Source organism: Salvelinus fontinalis, unplaced genomic scaffold (genome assembly GCF_029448725.1).
Source record: "Salvelinus fontinalis isolate EN_2023a unplaced genomic scaffold, ASM2944872v1 scaffold_0021, whole genome shotgun sequence".
NCBI lineage: Eukaryota > Metazoa > Chordata > Actinopteri > Salmoniformes > Salmonidae > Salvelinus > Salvelinus fontinalis.
This window is the reverse complement of record NW_026600230.1, coordinates 280,601-286,400: the sequence shown is the minus strand read 5'-3', so window position 1 is coordinate 286,400 and position 5,800 is coordinate 280,601.

Here is a 5,800-nt window from a genome sequence, read left to right as displayed (position 1 = left end):
GTAGTTTCCTTTCAACACTCTACTGTAGTTTCCTTTCAACACTCTACTGTAGTTTCCTTTCAACACTCTACTGTAGTTTCCTTTCAACACTCTACTGTAGTTTCCTTTCAACACTCTACTGTAGTTTCCTTTCAACACTCTACTGTAGTTTCCTTTCAACACTCTACTGTAGTTTCCTTTCAACACTCTACTGTAGTTTCCCTTCAACACTCTACTGTAGTTTCTCTTCAACACTCTACTGTAGTTTCCCTTCAACACTCTACTGTAGTTTCCCTTCAACACTCTACTGTAGTTTCCCTTCAACACTCTACTGTAGTTTCCCTTCAACACTCTACTGTAGTTGCCTTTCAACACTCTACTGTAGTTTCCCTTCAACACTACTGTAGTTTCCTTTCAACACTACTGTAGTTTCCCTTCAACACTCTACTGTAGTTTCCCTTCAACACTCTACTGTAGTTTCCCTTCAACACTCTACTGTAGTTGCCTTTCAACACTCTACTGTAGTTTCCCTTCAACACTACTGTAGTTTCCTTTCAACACTACTGTAGTTTCCCTTCAACACACTAATGTAGTTTCCTTTCAAAACTCTACTGTAGTTTCCCTTCAACACTCTACTGTATTTTCCTTTCAACACTCTACTGTAGTTTCCTTTCAACTCTACTGTAGTTTCCTTTCAACACACTACTGTAGTTTCCTTTCAACACACTACTGTAGTTTCCTTTCAACTCTACTGTAGTTTCCTTTCAACTCTACTGTAGTTTCCTTTCAACACTCTACTGTAGTTTCTTTTCAACACTCTACTGTAGTTTCCTTTCAACACTCTACTGTAGTTTCCTTTCAACACTCTACTGTAGTTTCCTTTCAACACTCTACTGTAGTTTCCCTTCAACACTACTGTAGTTTCCTTTCAACACTCTACTGTAGTTTCCCTTCAACACTCTACTGTAGTTTCCCTTCAACACTCTACTGTAGTTTCCTTTCAACACTCTACTGTAGTTTCCCTTCAACACTCTACTGTAGTTTCCTTTCAACTCTACTGTAGTTTCCTTTCAACACACTACTGTAGTTTCCTTTCAACACACTACTGTAGTTTCCTTTCAACTCTACTGTAGTTTCCTTTCAACACTCTACTGTAGTTTCCTTTCAACACTCTACTGTAGTTTCCTTTCAACTCTACTGTAGTTTCCTTTCAACACTCTACTGTAGTTTCCTTTCAACACTCTACTGTAGTTTCCTTTCAACACTCTACTGTAGTTTCCTTTCAACACTCTACTGTAGTTTCCTTTCAACACTCTACTGTAGTTTCCTTTCAACACTCTACTGTAGTTTCCTTTCAACACTCTACTGTAGTTTCCCTTCAACACTACTGTAGTTTCCTTTCAACACTCTACTGTAGTTTCCCTTCAACACTCTACTGTAGTTTCCTTTCAACACTCTACTGTAGTTTCCCTTCAACACTCTACTGTAGTTTCCCTTCAACACTCTACTGTAGTTTCCCTTCAACACTCTACTGTAGTTTCCCTTCAACACTCTACTGTAGTTTCCCTTCAACACTCTACTGTAGTTTCCTTTCAACACTCTACTGTAGTGTCCCTTCAACACTCTACTGTAGTTTCCCTTCAACACTCTACTGTAGTTGCGTTTCAACACTCTACTGTAGTTGCGTTTCAACACTCTACTGTAGTTTCCTTTCAACACTTTACTGTAGTTTCCCTTCAACACTCTAGTGTAGTTTCCTTTCAACTCTACTGTAGTTTCCCTTCAACACTCTACTGTAGTTTCCCTTCAACACTCTACTGTAGTTGCGTTTCAACACTTTACTGTAGTTTCCTTTCAACACTTTACTGTAGTTTCCCTTCAACACTCGAGTGTAGTTTCCTTTCAACTCTACTGTAGTTTCCCTTTAACACTCTACTGTAGTTTCCTTTCAACACTCTACTGTAGTTTCCCTTCACTCTACTGTAGTTTCCCTTCAACACTCTACTGTAGTTTCCCTTCAACACTCTACTGTAGTTTCCCTTCAACACTCTACTGTAGTTTCCCTTCAACACTCTACTGTAGTTTACCTTTCAACACTCTACTGTAGTTTCCTTTCAACACTCTACTGTAGTTTCCTTTCAACACTCTACTGTAGTTTCCCTTCAACACTCTACTGTAGTTGCCCTTCAACACTCTACTGTAGTTGCCTTTCAACACTCTACTGTAGTTTCCCTTCAACACTACTGTAGTTTCCCTTCAACACTCTACTGTAGTTTCCTTTCAACACTCTACTGTAGTTTCCTTTCAAAACTCTACTGTAGTTTCCTTTCAACACTCTACTGTAGTTTCCCTTCAACACTCTACTGTAGTTTCCCTTCAACACTCTACTGTAGTTTCCTTTCAACACTCTACTGTGGTTTCCTTTCAACACTCTACTGTAGTTTCCCTTCAACACTCTACTGTAGTTTCCTTTCAACACTCTACTGTAGTTTCCTTTCAACACTCTACTGTAGTTTCCTTTCAACACTCTACTGTAGTTTCCTTTCAACACTCTACTGTAGTTTCCTTTCAACACTCTACTGTAGTTTCCTTTCAACACTCTACTGTAGTTTCCTTTCAACACTACTGTAGTTTCCTTTCAACACTCTACTGTAGTTTCCCTTCAACACTCTACTGTAGTTTCCTTTCAACACTCTACTGTAGTTTCCTTTCAACACTCTACTGTAGTTTCCTTTCAACTCTACTGTAGTTTCCTTTCAACACTCTACTGTAGTTTCCTTTCAACTCTACTGTAGTTTCCTTTCAACACTCTACTGTAGTTTCCCTTCAACACTCTACTGTAGTTTCCCTTCAACACTCTACTGTAGTTTCCCTTCAACACTCTACTGTAGTTTCCTTTCAACACTCTACTGTAGTTTCCTTTCAACACTCTACTGTAGTTTCCTTTCAACACTCTACTGTAGTTTCCCTTTCAACACTCTACTGTAGGTTCCCTTCAACACTCTACTGTAGTTGCGTTTCAACACTCTACTGTAGTTTCCCTTCAACACTACTGTAGTTTCCTTTCAACACTCTACTGTAGTTTCTTTTCAACACTCTACTGTAGTTTCCTTTCAACACTCTACTGTAGTTTCCTTTCAACACTCTACTGTAGTTTCCTTTCAACACTCTACTGTAGTTTCCCTTCAACACTACTGTAGTTTCCTTTCAACACTCTACTGTAGTTTCCCTTCAACACTCTACTGTAGTTTCCCTTCAACACTCTACTGTAGTTTCCTTTCAACACTCTACTGTAGTTTCCCTTCAACACTCTACTGTAGTTTCCTTTCAACTCTACTGTAGTTTCCTTTCAACACACTACTGTAGTTTCCTTTCAACACACTACTGTAGTTTCCTTTCAACTCTACTGTAGTTTCCTTTCAACACTCTACTGTAGTTTCCTTTCAACACTCTACTGTAGTTTCCTTTCAACTCTACTGTAGTTTCCTTTCAACACTCTACTGTAGTTTCCTTTCAACACTCTACTGTAGTTTCCTTTCAACACTCTACTGTAGTTTCCTTTCAACACTCTACTGTAGTTTCCTTTCAACACTCTACTGTAGTTTCCCTTCAACACTACTGTAGTTTCCTTTCAACACTCTACTGTAGTTTCCCTTCAACACTCTACTGTAGTTTCCCTTCAACACTCTACTGTAGTTTCCTTTCAACACTCTACTGTAGTTTCCCTTCAACACTCTACTGTAGTTTCCCTTCAACACTCTACTGTAGTTTCCCTTCAACACTCTACTGTAGTTTCCCTTCAACACTCTACTGTAGTTTCCCTTCAACACTCTACTGTAGTTTCCTTTCAACACTCTACTGTAGTGTCCCTTCAACACTCTACTGTAGTTTCCCTTCAACACTCTACTGTAGTTGCGTTTCAACACTCTACTGTAGTTGCGTTTCAACACTCTACTGTAGTTTCCTTTCAACACTTTACTGTAGTTTCCCTTCAACACTCTAGTGTAGTTTCCTTTCAACTCTACTGTAGTTTCCCTTCAACACTCTACTGTAGTTTCCCTTCAACACTCTACTGTAGTTGCGTTTCAACACTTTACTGTAGTTTCCTTTCAACACTTTACTGTAGTTTCCCTTCAACACTCGAGTGTAGTTTCCTTTCAACTCTACTGTAGTTTCCCTTCAACACTCTACTGTAGTTTCCTTTCAACACTCTACTGTAGTTTCCCTTCACTCTACTGTAGTTTCCCTTCAACACTCTACTGTAGTTTCCCTTCAACACTCTACTGTAGTTTCCCTTCAACACTCTACTGTAGTTTCCCTTCAACACTCTACTGTAGTTTACCTTTCAACACTCTACTGTAGTTTCCTTTCAACACTCTACTGTAGTTTCCTTTCAACACTCTACTGTAGTTTCCCTTCAACACTCTACTGTAGTTGCCCTTCAACACTCTACTGTAGTTGCCTTTCAACACTCTACTGTAGTTTCCCTTCAACACTACTGTAGTTTCCCTTCAACACTCTACTGTAGTTTCCTTTCAACACTCTACTGTAGTTTCCTTTCAAAACTCTACTGTAGTTTCCTTTCAACACTCTACTGTAGTTTCCCTTCAACACTCTACTGTAGTTTCCCTTCAACACTCTACTGTAGTTTCCTTTCAACACTCTACTGTAGTTTCCTTTCAACACTCTACTGTAGTTTCCCTTCAACACTCTACTGTAGTTTCCTTTCAACACTCTACTGTAGTTTCCTTTCAACACTCTACTGTAGTTTCCTTTCAACACTCTACTGTAGTTTCCTTTCAACACTCTACTGTAGTTTCCTTTCAACACTCTACTGTAGTTTCCTTTCAACACTACTGTAGTTTCCTTTCAACACTCTACTGTAGTTTCCCTTCAACACTCTACTGTAGTTTCCTTTCAACACTCTACTGTAGTTTCCTTTCAACACTCTACTGTAGTTTCCTTTCAACACTCTACTGTAGTTTCCTTTCAACTCTACTGTAGTTTCCTTTCAACACTCTACTGTAGTTTCCTTTCAACTCTACTGTAGTTTCCTTTCAACACTTTACTGTAGTTTCCCTTCAACACTCTAGTGTAGTTTCCCTTCAACACTCTCCTGTAGTTTCCCTTCAACACTCTACTGTAGTTTCCTTTCAACACTCTACTGTAGTTTCCTTTCAACACTCTACTGTAGTTTCCCTTCAACACTCTACTGTAGTTTCCCTTCAACACTCTACTGTAGTTTCCCTTCAACACTCTACTGTAGTTTCCCTTCAACACTCTACTGTAGTTTCCTTTCAACACTCTACTGTAGTTTCCCTTCAACACTCTACTGTAGTTTCCCTTCAACACTCTACTGTAGTTGCCTTTCAACACTCTACTGTAGTTTCCCTTCAACACTACTGTAGTTTCCCTTCAACACTCTACTGTAGTTTCCCTTCAACACTCTACTGTAGTTTCCCTTCAACACTCTACTGTAGTTTCCCTTCAACACTCTACTGTAGTTTCCCTTCAACACTCTACTGTAGTTTCCCTTCAACTCTACTGTAGTTTCCCTTCACTCTACTGTAGTTCCCTTTCAACATATCAACAGTTTGTTTGTTGTCCAGCATTCTGTCAGTCATAGCTCAATTACGCCATCAACTGGCGACTTGACTTTACTGCAGTGTGATCTTCTGTCCTATTGGCTGGTCGGTGATGGTAATGCAGAATGGTCCTCTATTCATTGGCCAGTGACGGTTGACTAAATAGGCCATCATTTTTTGCATATTTCCTAATAATTTGCGTGTATGTAAAGAGAGAGTAACCAGTCCACAGCAGG